We start from the raw sequence: 12,573 nt of genomic DNA, 5'->3' as shown, positions 1-12,573 counted from the left end.
TACCAATTCCTTCTTTTTTTTTTTTTTTTTTAATTCTTTGTATTTCTGGGGGTGGACGACAGGGCATGCTAAGCAAGCCAGACAGGGTCTCTCTGTGTAGCCCTGGCTGGCCTTGAACTCACAGAGAGACACCCTCACCCTGACCTTGGCACCTCTGCCCCGAGTGCCGAGATTCCAGGTCTTCACCACTCAGCCCAGTTCTGTGTTGACTTTTTGTTTTGACACAAGGTTTTGTCCAGTTGCCTAGGCTGGCCTTGCCTCACTCTGTAGCCTAGGCAGGCCTTGTTGCCACCCTCTTGCCTCAGCTTCTTGAGCGGCTGGCACGGCAGACTGCATCTTCAGGTGCTGCTAGGGCACACAGCAGGCTCTGCTCATTGCCAGGGATGCACTTTGTCCTGCAGGGGGCGCTGGCCCGAGGAGGGACTAGTCCTGAGGGGAGATGATTGTGTGTGTGTGTTCCTACTTTAGCTTTATTTTGTTTTAATTTATGTGTGTGGGTATGTGCATGTGAATGTGGGTGCCCGTGGAGATCAGAAGGGGGCGTCCGATTTCCTGGAGTGGGAGTTTCAGGTGGTAGTGGGCCTCTTGGCCTGGCTGCTGAGAACTGAACCTGAGCCCTCTGCAAGAGCAGCCAGTGCTCTCAGTGCTGAGCCAGCTCTCCAGCCCCTCCCCCTCTGCCGCCGTCTTCTCTCCGGCTGGAGTGGGAGCCTGGGATGGAGGGAGGCTGCACAGGGGAAGCTGGGGGAGTCATGAAGTGAAGAGGCTTGGTGCGGAGGAAGGAGCTGCATGGCCGCATGCCCTGAGGTCCCTGGAAGCAAGCCTAGGACATGGGATTGAGGGCAGGGGTCCAGGTCAGCATCAGCACCACCTCCCCACGGAGGACGTTGGGCGGATGGCCCTCAGCCCAGGAAATGGTCACCATGGTGACAAACAGCCCCTTCTGGGAATGGAAACACCCCCACAGCCCTACCACTGCCACAGATGTCGTCTGGCCAGCCCACGATGGAGGCAAGCCAGCTGTGCACCGCTGGAGGCCTGTCAAGAGAGCGCTCTGCAGCCCAGGGAGAGGCGGCATGGTAAGGGTGTTTGGCACTCAGTCCTGGTAGTTGGAGGTCAGTCTGAGCCTCCGCCTGTCATAGGTACCTCACTGTGACAATGATGAGAGGACAGCTTCCCCACGGCGTCTCCCGCCTACGTGACTAGTACTAGTACATGGGAAACATTCCGACCTATGGGGTGCACAGCAAGATACCACCCCACCCGATCACCCCCAGTGGGGCAGCCTCTAGCCTCACTGCCACGGGCTGCAGGACCAGCGGTGCACATTCACCCCGGGGGGGTGGAGGCCTTCCCTGTAGGAAAAGAGAGAGAGAAGCCAGATGTGGTGACACAGGCCTAGCCTAGAATCCCCTAACTGGGGAGAAGAGGCAGGAAGATAGTTCTGGGCTAGCCTCGGCTACTTGGTGATAGCTTTAGGACCAGCAGGTGTGCCTCACAAGTAGAAAGCTTGCTCCCGGGTGAGCGAGTCCCTGGGTCCCATGTCCAGCACTGAAAGAAAAGACAGAAGGTGGGAGGCTCAGTTGGCAGGGCGCTTGTCCAGCATACACGAAGCCCTGGATTCCATCACACACAGCATAAACCTGTCATGGTGGCTCAAGCTTGCAATCCCAGCATGCAGGAGGTGTAGGCAGAAGGATCAGATGTTCAAAGCTATCCCCAGCTACATAAAGAGCTTGACACCAGCCTGGGATATATGAGGCCCTATCTTGACACACTTCCCCAGCCCCGAAACAAAGAAGGAAGGCTTGCTGGTTTCCCTGGGTGGACATTCCCACCACAGCAAGGGCCCCCAGGCCCCAGGGACAGTGGCTTCCGCTGTCTGCCTCTGCACTGCCGAGGGAGTCCGTGTTCCTTTCTGTATACTCTCATATTCTGAAAAGGCATTCTTCCCTGGGGAAAGCCCCAGATCCTGGCCCGAGGCCCCACCCAGAGCTCTGGCCTTCATGTGGTCTAGTTCCTGGCAGTGTGGATCATGGGATTCGGAGCTGCTGGCCTAGGAGTAGGAGCTGGGGAGGAGAGAGGACTTCTCAGAGACCCCCAGCACAGCCTGGGATCCAGTGGTGCCGGGGTGGGCGGTGGATCCCACCGCTGATGAGAACTCCTAATACCCCTTGGCTCAGCTGCTAATCGCTTCCAGATTGGTCGGGTCAGGGCCAGGGCCGCAGCCGCCCGGCTCCATAAACAGCCCGGCGTTCCAGATGGCGGCTGGCTCCAGCCTGGCGAGCAGGTTTACGGGATTGGGGGCCCGGCAGGTGGAGGACCCTCCCCACCAGCGGGCTTCAGCTGCCCCTCATCCACATGTCCCAGCCAGTCAGGGAGCCTGGGTCAGAAAGGTACCTTGGAGGGCAAAACTGTTGGCTTGGAAGAGGGAAACTGAGCCAGAAGAAGCAGGGGAGGGGGCAGAGAGGCAAGGGGGGGCCTTCCAAAGGGAAGCTTGCTCTGCCGTTGGGCCCCAGCACACAGTAGGCCCCGAGCACTGACAAGGACAGGGAGGAAAGATGTCCAGGCCCACTCACCCTCCCCAGTGAAGCACACAGCTCCCCTCTGGGCCACAATTTCCTCTTAGATCAGCAGGGAAGGCTGAAGCTCCACAGACTGGCCGAGCTATGCTGACAATAAGGCCCTCTTCTCTCCTCCAACCTGAAAGCCCCGAGGCCCCCTTTCCCAGGAAGTGCCCTGACTGCTCCCACACCTCTCCCTTTGGCCGGCCACCACCCCACCAGCACCCACTGTCTTAGTTAGTGTCTCTCTGAAGAAGAAACAGGAGGTCCCGAGGCAGCAGAATGTGCTGATGGTGCACTGCTGAAGCCAGGAGAGCCTCTGTTTCCTCTCGGAGCAGGCGGTGACGTCCCAGGCCTGCTGTCCCCCAGACTGTGATAATCCACCGGGAAAAGGAACAGTGAAGCCTGCCGGGTTCCCAACGTGGCTGGAGTAGTCTGGTCTTGGGGTAGCCAGCCGTCAGACATGATGGGGGTCTGTTCTGAGAAAAGCCTGTGCCTCAGTTTCCACCACCTCACCCTCGTGTCTGGCACAGGCCTTGGGGGAGCCCTGCAGGACTAGGCACCTGGGGACCCCTAGGCTGCAGCCAGCTCCCTTCCCAGCACATGGTCTCATAGGACCCTCTGAGGTCAGGACAGCTGTGTGCCCAGTCTGAGGCTCAGTGGGGCGGAGCGACTTTCCGAAGGGCACCGCAGCTGGAGCCGGGATGTCACCCCGGTAGGAACTCAGGGACACCTTCATCCACACACCCCCATGGGGGGAGGGTGGTCTGAGGCACAGTCAGGGCCTGGCAGGCGGGAGACACTTCCCGGAGACCCCCCCCCCACCGCAACCTGTGCCTGCCTGGATTCGGATTTCAGCCAGCCTTGGGGTGAACGGCCTGTTCTGCCCTGTGCCCGGGAGGAATGTTCGCGGTGGCATGGGCCCGGGTCCGAGAAGAAAGGCAGCCTTGTGGGCGAAAGGTGAGCCGCTGGGTGGGCGCGGGCGTGTTTACCCAGGGCCGGGCGTGTGGCTCGGGATGGCGCCGCTGTCAGCCGCCGGCTGCCTGGGCCTCTGCTGGCCTCCAGATGTGCGCTGGCTCCAGCCGGCCGGGCCCCCACCCCACGCACAGAGGGGCTTTATCAAAAGCGGCTGTGAGGAGGCCCGGGAGGCTGCCTGGCTCCAGCCTGCTGGCTCTGCGCCCCGCCCGGCCTGCAGGAGCCAGGCCAGGGCCCAAGCCAGCGGCTCCCCTCCGCGCGGAGAGCGCTCCCGCTTGCCGGGAGGGGGGCGTGGGGGGGGAGCAGGGCGTCGGGGTGGGGGAACCACAGAACACGGGAAAGACGGGATTCGGGGCTGTGGGGTGGGCAGAGGCCGCAGCAGGACTCGCTGGCTGGGCCTCCGGGCTTCTGCGGCAGGTCCCCTCCACTCTCAGGTTAGACGGGGCTGGCGAGGGCGCTATTCTTTACGGTTTCTTAGTAATCATAATAATTTATAGCCAGAAAGTAAATAAATAGAGCCCAGGACTCCTGCCTGCCACAGCCTCAGCCCGGCTGCCTTGAGGCGCTTTCTAGAGCCAGTCTGAGTGCATCACACACCGCTTCGCTTTCCTGTTTTGGTTCTTAAAATGGTATAAAATACAAAGTGTACGAGGCTGGGGGTGTGGCGGGGAGGCAGGGACCTCACCCCACAGGCTCAAGAAGGCCTGAGCTCCATCTGCCCATCCCCTGCTCCGAGTCTCCGCATCCCATGGCTCTAAAGCGGAGTCATTTTCACTGCCGTGTAGTGCTCCACAGGGTGGATATCCTTGCCTCCTAGGCCAGCAGCGATGGGCAACTGGGGTGCTCCCTTTGGCGCACTGCAGACTGCACTCACTGTGTTTGCCTTCCGGAGCTGTGCGACTGTTTTCTGGGCTGTAGTGGCCTTAGTGTAGTGGCCTTCGCTCCTCTGAGAGCAGCTGGGCGCTTCCTTTGCCCCGAAGCCCGGGATCTCCATCACCAGGAAGCTGCAGTGAGGGAGGAACCCGGGCGTGGGAGGGAAGTGCCCCTTCTCAAGCCCTACCGTAGAACCGCTACCGGCCTCGTTTGTTTGTCTTGAGACTCGGTTTCACTCTGTAGCTTTGGCTAGCCTGGAACTCGCTCTGTAGACCAAGCTGGTCTCAACGCAACGAGAGATCCACCTGCCTGCCTCTGCCACCTGAGGACTTTGATTAACCGTGTGGGCCAACCCACCCAGCCACAGAAACTTCTTGCTGCTGTTGCTGCTTTGAGATGGGGTTTCTCTGTGTGTGTCCTGGAATCACTCTGTAGACCAGGCTGGCCTCGAACTCACAGAGATCTGCCTGCCTCTGCCTCCCCAGTGCTGGGATTACAGGTGTGTGCTACCAGCAGCAGCAGCACAATCATCATCACCACCACCATCACCATCATCATCATCGGCCCATCTATCTATCTATCTATCTATCTATCTCTTTAAATTACATGTATGGCTGTCTGTTCATGTGAGCCCAGCTGCCTACAGTGTCAGGAAGCGGGGGTCAGATCCATGGGAGTTACAGGCAGTTGTGCCCAGCCTGATATGGGAGCTGGGAGCCGAACTTGGGTTTCCTGGAAGAGCAGCAAGTGCTCTTAACCACTGAGCCAGCTCTCTAGCACCCCCCCCAACCATTCTTCTGTTAACAAATAAACATTTCCAAGTGGGGCTGGGGGTTGTGGCCTAACTTGTACAGGGCTGTGGATTCAATCCTCAGCACCCACACCTAAAACCCCAAGTCTGTGAAAGCTTACATTCCTGTGGACGCTGGGAGAAAACGGAGGGAAGCTGGTGGGAGCAGCAGAGAGAGAGAGGGGACATAGGTCGAAGGGAGCTGGCCTGTGTGGAAGGCCAGCCCAGCCACCCACAGGTCAGGTCTTGCCTGGTGGCCTGACCAGGCCAGCCATGTCTCCTGTGGGGTCTCAGAAGCTGTAATCAAAGCCTCATTCAGTTCTGTAATTATTGGTTTCGCCCCTTGTGGCCTCTTCCGGGAACTGGATCTCCAGGGCAGACCCCATCTAGGCTGCCCCGTTACCATTCTGTTCCCGGAGCACACAGTAGGTGCTTGTCGACTGAATCGCGTTTCCTCCACATTCATGTACACCTGGAGCTCTGGGAGGGACTGTATTTGGATATAGACTCTCACAGACCTATTAATTAAGGGTCTCAAGGCAAGATCACATAATGGCAGATGGTGACCCCACTGAGAGGGAGGACACAAGGACACAGAGAACTGGCCTTGAGATGGGGCAGCAGGAAGCCGGTGTGAGCTGCTGCAAGCCAATGTGTGTGAGGTGCCACCAGATCCTGACCCTGGAATCATGGGCAGAAATGTTTCTCTCTGTCTCTGTGGGTCTCTACGTTCGTTTGTTAGATCAGGTCTCCAGTGGCCCAGGCTAGCCTCTGACTCCCCACATAGCCGAGGATGACCCTGAACTTCTGATCCTCCTGTTTTCACCTGCAGAATGCTGGGAATACAGCTGGAAACAGTCAAGAAGCATTTCTTTAGATTTAAGCCATATAGATCCTGGCAGCTTTCTGTGGCTGCCCTAGTCAGTGCTGTGTGTGTGTGTATGGTATCTCCATGAGGGAGAGGAAACGGGCCAAACCGAGAGCTTCTGCCGGCATGAATAGGGCAGGGCTGAGGCGCTTACCCTCTCAGGGGCCTGTGGGGATCTGTGACAGAGCTGCCCCTCCAACTTGATGGCCTAGTGGGAGCTGGATGGGAACCAGCTGGTGACGCATGGGTATTACTGTCAGGGCCTGACTGAGGCGTTATGGAAATAAGCCCCACAGACACTGCAGCCTCAGAAATGAAGCCAGCACCCACTGACGGCCTCACGGTTGTTCCGTCCTGACTCCTCCGGAGAAGCTGCAGCTAGCACAGCTAACCCTTGGGCCCTTCAGGCGCAGCCCAGAGTCAGGCAGGTGGAGGGAAGTTCCCCACCTGTCTGCCCTTAGTCCTTCTTGCTGGGTTCTGGATGCGAGCAGGAGGCAGTTTGAGAAGGGGCCCAAAGCCTGGCTCGTGTCCTGACTATTCCCTACTAAGCCTCAGTTTCCCCATCTGCGATTGAAGAGAGGGGTCAACCTGACTTTACCAAAGCTGTTGTGGAGAGCTGAGGCTAAGGGCTCTGGAGGTGACAAGGGTCCTGGGGCTGTGCTTCCTGGACACAGGCCTGACCTCAAGCGAGGGAATGGGTTGCCAGGTTTGGATCTACCTCCCACCCGAGGCCTGTCCTGGGCCCCACAGAACTATGGTGCATTCACCCTAGGAGGGACTCAGTCTGTGTTTCCTACTGTGGAAAGGCCTGGAATCAAAGGTGGCCCAGGCCAGGAGGATTTTGAAAGTAGCTGAGCTGCGGAAGGGGCTGTAAAATCCCTGGTTGCTGTCCCTCCGGGGAGCCTGCTGGCCGAAGAAGGGCACAGCTGAACGGGCAGCCGCTAACTGAGCAGAGCAATTGAGTTCTCTCTGATCCAGGAGGCAAAATTCACAAGTTTTAGGTAACAAGAGACAGACGAACCCTCTGAGGTTTCAGAGCAGGGAGGGGCGGACATTCAGCCTGGACCCGGGTCCCCGCTCTGCCTCTGCACTTGCTGTGTAGCGTTGGACAGGCTGCTTGACATCTCATCGCATCCGCACCCTCATCTTCCTCACGGAGGGAAAGGATATTCCTGCCCTCCGGACAAGGTAACCTGAGTGACGGCTTGGGACGCGCTGGTGTGGCCCCTGGGTTTGCTGGGTCGTCTGTCTGCCCCGTTAATTCTCCTACCTCCACTCACCCCATGGAGCCTGTCTTACCAAGAATCTTCTTCAGCCTCGGAGGTAGGCCCCTGCAGACCTCCTGGCTGTAGTTACGGAAACCAGCGATGAGAGATGGAAGGACACCAGCCTGGGGCGCACAGCAGGTGGAAGGCAGGGCCGAGATTCGAACCCTGTTCCAGTTTTCTTTCTGTTATTGGGATAAACACTGTGAGCGAAAGCAGCTTGGAGAGGAAGGGTGTGTTTAGCTCATTGTGGGTTGCAGACTTGGGGCACCAGAGCAGGAGGCAGAAGCCAGGAGGATAGCGCTGCTCACGGCCCCGCATCCCCACTTGCACAAAATGGCCCCGCCCCCGCTGCTACCCCCCCCACCCCCCCTCGCCTTTAGAAATGTTGTTGTCACACTCATTGTATATGTGTATGGGAGTTAGAGGACAGCTTGTGGAACCTGGATCTCTCCTTCCATCATGTGGGACCCAGAAAACAATTTAAGGTCCTTAGCTTTGGCAGCAAGAGTCTTTACCAGCTGCGGGTCGTCTCCTTGACCCTCAGCTGCTTTTCCTCCCTTCTTTCTTCCTTCCTTCCTACTCTTTCTTTCTTTGTTTCTTTCCTTCCTTCCGTCTCTCTTTCTCTTTCTTTCTTTCCTTCCTTCCTTCTTTCCTTCCTTCCTTCCTTTCTTTCTTTCTTTTTCTTTTCCTCCCTTCCTCCCTCTCTCCCTCCCTCCCTTCCTTTCTCCTTCCTTTCTTTCTTCTTCCGTTCTTTCTTTGTCTACATATCCTTGGCTGTCCTGAAGCTTTCTATGCAGACCAGGCTGGCCTCAAACTCACAGTGATCCACCTGCCTCTGCCTCCCTAGTGCTGGGTTTAAAGATGTAAGTCATTACACCCAGACACTACATATTTTTTTTTTTTTATAATTTTTTTCCCTCTGTGTAGCCTTGGCTGTCCTAGACTCGCTTTGTAGGCCAGGCTAGCCTGGAATGCATGGCGATCCTCCTGCCTCTGCATCCGTGAATGCTGGGATAAAAGGTGTGCCCCACCATGCCCAGCTTATTTAAAAAAAAAAAATTTATTTTTTTTTGAGACATGGTCTCCATATGTAGGGCTGGCTGTCCTAGAACTCACTCTGTAGACATTGGGTACACGCAGATCTGTCTGCCTCTGCATCCAGAGTGATGGGGCTAAGGGCGTGTGCCACCAAGCCTGGCTTCCGCTACCTCTCTTAAACTGCCCAGGACCCCCTGCCTAGGGACGGCACCGCCCACAGTGGGCTGCGTCCTCCTGCATCAATTAACAATTAAGAAGATGCCCCACAGACATGGCCACGGGCCGATCCAATCTGGGTGATTCTTCAGTTGAAGGTCCCTCTTCCCGGGTAATGCTGGGGTTGTGTCAAGGTGACAGCTGAAGTTGACGGCGACTATCTCTGCCCTAGCCGCTCGTACACACCCTTAGTCCTTCAGGCTGTGTGCGGAGCTCGGCAGAAAAGAACCTTGCTCACTAGCTGTGTTGGCTTAGACTACAGTGGGACTGGATCCTCTGTGTGTGTGTGTGTGTACGCTGCCTGGGCACCTGGGGCTCACAGCATCCTTGGTTCCTGCACACTGGGCACTGTAAGCAGTTCCACAGGCCTGACAGCTGACTGGCCCTGGAGAGGCTGCTTGGATGTGGCAGGGCTCACAGCCCCCTAATGGCTCCCCTTCTTGCAATGGGACCCCACCTTAGCCTGAGCCCAGGAAGTCCCTGGCAAGTGAGGAAACAGCTTTGAGACTAGTGTTTTAGGTCCAAATCTGTGGAACACAAGTGGCTTGTCACACCAGGGCTATGTGCCAGGTGTCTCCCTCCAACCCCAGGGCCTGTAGAACGTCCTGATTTCTGGGTCAAGGGGTGTCAAGTAGGAAGGGAAGGTGGCAGGGAAGAAGGCCAGTCCCCTGTAGCAGCTACTGGACGTGGTTCTTGGAGAGACCCTTGCGGGGTGAGGGATTCTGGGAGTCCCGTCACACTCAGGCTGCTGCCACTCAGGGGACTGCAGTACACCTGGGCTGGGGACTTGGACCCTGGTAGCTAGCCCCAAAGCCCATGCTCACCCATGTCACAGGGCTTATAGACAGAGGGTGTGCTGCCCAGGGTCCTTTGTGGGGCAGGGCCAGCCAGCCAGCTCTCAGGCCCATACTCAAACATGCTGTGTCTCTGAGCAAATGGCGCCCTCCCTGGGTATCAGAGTCCCTGCTCATCGCAGCAGCAAAGAGTTGGCCAAGGGTTTGCTACACTCAGGCCAGAAAAGGGACAGACTTCAGGCATGGGCAGGGTGGGATTCAGCCCTCGTTGGTCTGTTGGACCAACAGTCCCTGCTCTACCAGGCTCTTAGGCCCCCTGGTTCCCAAGCCATCAGAGGCTCTGACCTTGGGTAGAATGTCTGGGGCGCCTGCATGGATTCTAGCTTTGCTTCAGGGAGGGATACGCTCATTTCCTTGTCCCCTGCCTCTTCCCTCATGGCTCCCTTCCAGCTATGCTGGCCTCCCAGCCACAACCTCAAGTCTAGCCTCTGCCTCGGGGCCCCTTTGCTCTAGTTTTCATCTATCTGAAACCTTCCCCTGGATGCCAGCAGCCTCCCTCTTCCTCACATCTTTGTTCAAATGCCACCCTCCTGGCTTTCTCCGACTCCACCGATACGTCAGCCCCATGTCTGTCAGTTGTCCCCATTCCCTGTCTTATTTCACCTATAGTATTTGTTATATCATTTTCCTGTCCCTGCAGTGCTTGCTGCCACCCAAGGTGATCTCTGCTAGTGCACATGCTGGCCAGCTCTCTGCCATACCCGTATACACACACACACACACACACACACACACACACACACGCACGCACACACACAGTAGCTGTTCCTTAAACACTGGTGAAACAGGTGAATCCAGGAGTAGGAGTCTTGCTTGGTATGTCCCTGCTAAGTGAACTCACTGTAATTTGGGTCATCGTATAAACTGTAGAGTGCTGTGCTTTCTGGATTCAAAGGCTGGGTCAGTGTGCTCAGAGTAGGGGCTCTGGCAAAGGCTGCAGCTGAGGTCCTGATGGGCGAGTGAGTGGTCTCAGTCAGGTTCTTGGGGCTAGGCCAGGAGGGAGGCCAGGGGCTTTGGGGCATCAGATCTCTGACCTGAAGCATTCACTGTGTCAGAGGGGTCAGGGAGGAAGATGGTGAGCGCAGTGTGGCCGGAAGGGCCTGGGAGTCTCCCAGCCTGAATTATCCAGGAGAAAAAAATAATTACCTTCCAAGGAAGCTGTGGTGTAAGCAAATGCCAGAACCACAGGGCGCAGGGGGAGGCTGGAAGGGGAAGACAACCCTGCCTGAGGGGCCACAGGGTCAAGACACAGGCTCAGAGGGGGCCAGGAATGCTTGGAGAGGTGCCCCCCAAACCACAAGGGGGTGGGTACAGCAGCCCCAGCTTCAGCTGTGGGTGACATCACCCCACAGTGTCCAGTCCACTGAGCCAATGGGGGGGGGGTCAGCTTGTCGCATGTTCTTTTATTTCTCAGGTACCTGCTCAGTGCCACATGCTGGGGACTTTAGAGCGACAGTGTGACCCGAGCCCTTCAACTCTGGCCTGTGCTCTCAGCCTCCCCCACCTAGAACCGCTTATAGCCCCCGGCTGGTCACCCCCGGAGACACCTACCCTGGACTGTCCTCCACCCTTCGTTCTCCATGGGGTCCTTGCTGGACACCGCTGAGGCCTCTCTGTCGGCACCTGCGTCCTGGTGTCTCACCCCACTTCCCGTTCTAGCTCAGAGCTCTTGCTCACGGCACAGGCCTTGACATACACGCACGCACGCACGCATGCACGCACACACACAAAATGCTTGCTGGGTGAGTGTGTGGACGGAGGAGAATCTCCTGGGGGCAGTTCAGAGCTGGGTCTTTACCGGATGGAAAAGGGACCGTCCGGGCTGTAGCCTGGGGAAGGGCTTTGGGCAGGTGGGACCTCAGAAAGGGTTTTTTTTCCCAAATACCTGCCTCAGGGGAGGGTGAGGCATCGCAGGGGTGGGGTTGGCGGAGATGGTGACAGAAATAAAAACACCTTTGACACACTGTCCCCACAGAAGCAGACACCTCATCTCACCTGGCCTCTCTCCATGAGGGAAAGGCTGGCCCATGCGGCCTGTATTCCAGGCACACCCTTCCCCTCTTCTCTAGGGCCCCTGTCTGGCCATTTGGCCCTCTGGCCCTTTAGGCCTTTTGACTGAAGTGGCCCTCAGTGACGGACCCTCAACCTGAGACCTCACCCTTGCCTCCTCCCTCACTGGAAGCTCAGGGTCCTGAGAACAGCACAGGTGTGGGGGCACTGCCTTCCTCTGCTGTTCTCTCTGTAGGACATCCTGGGGCCACAGGCTCCTTTCCTGCTCAGCGGCCACATCTGTCCCCACCTGTCCCTGTTTCAGTCCAGCTGGCTGGGAACTAAGGCCATCGAGGTGGCCGTCCGCAGCGCAGGCGCGCCCTCTGCCGGCCTCAGTGCAAAGGCTTGAGCTGAACCTGGAAGTCAGTACCTCACGCAGTCTTGGCCATCATCGGGGGTGCGACCCCAGCTGTGTGTGAGCTCTGGACACTTAAAATCCTAAGCATTAGCGTAAGCTGTGACGGCGCAGAGCGCTCAGTGAACCTGCCTGGAGTCACCAGCAGAGCCTGGCCTTGAGGCCTGCAGTGGAGAGCTGGGGAGGGAGGTGCCTCGGCCTATCCCCCACCCACCCAGGTCCTGGGGGATGTCGGACAGTGAGAGTGAGCCCACACAGCACCAACACAATAGGCCCAGCCCTGCTGCTCACAGCTGACACCCAGTGGGGCGGGAGGGCAAACAATAGGAGTAAATACGTCCCTATCAGGTGTGATAGAGCCTGAACGTGTCACCGGTTCACTCACAGGCCCACCCTGACGTGATTTTTTTCGGACACACCCGAAGATAGGGTCTTCCCATCATCACCACACCCCAGCCAACTAAGAGTCACCTCTCATTGTCCTGACAGTGGGTGACATCACTGTCCATGGTACCCAGTGTCTCTGGCACCCAGAAGCGGTGCCCCTGTGACCCCCAAGATAAAGCTGGTGCTCAGGACAGTTCAGCTGTCCTCCCAGGATCTGCAGGGACACTCAGAAAACCTGGGCTTCAAGAGACCTTATCTCACAAAACGTGACAGTGTAAACTGGAGTCCACATGATCCAAACATAGTATGTGTGAAAGTGTCATTGTGAAACCCATTATT

This window comes from Meriones unguiculatus, chromosome 4 (genome assembly GCF_030254825.1).
Source record: "Meriones unguiculatus strain TT.TT164.6M chromosome 4, Bangor_MerUng_6.1, whole genome shotgun sequence".
NCBI lineage: Eukaryota > Metazoa > Chordata > Mammalia > Rodentia > Muridae > Meriones > Meriones unguiculatus.
The sequence above is the reverse complement of the archived record's forward strand: the minus strand, read 5'-3'. Positions refer to the sequence as shown.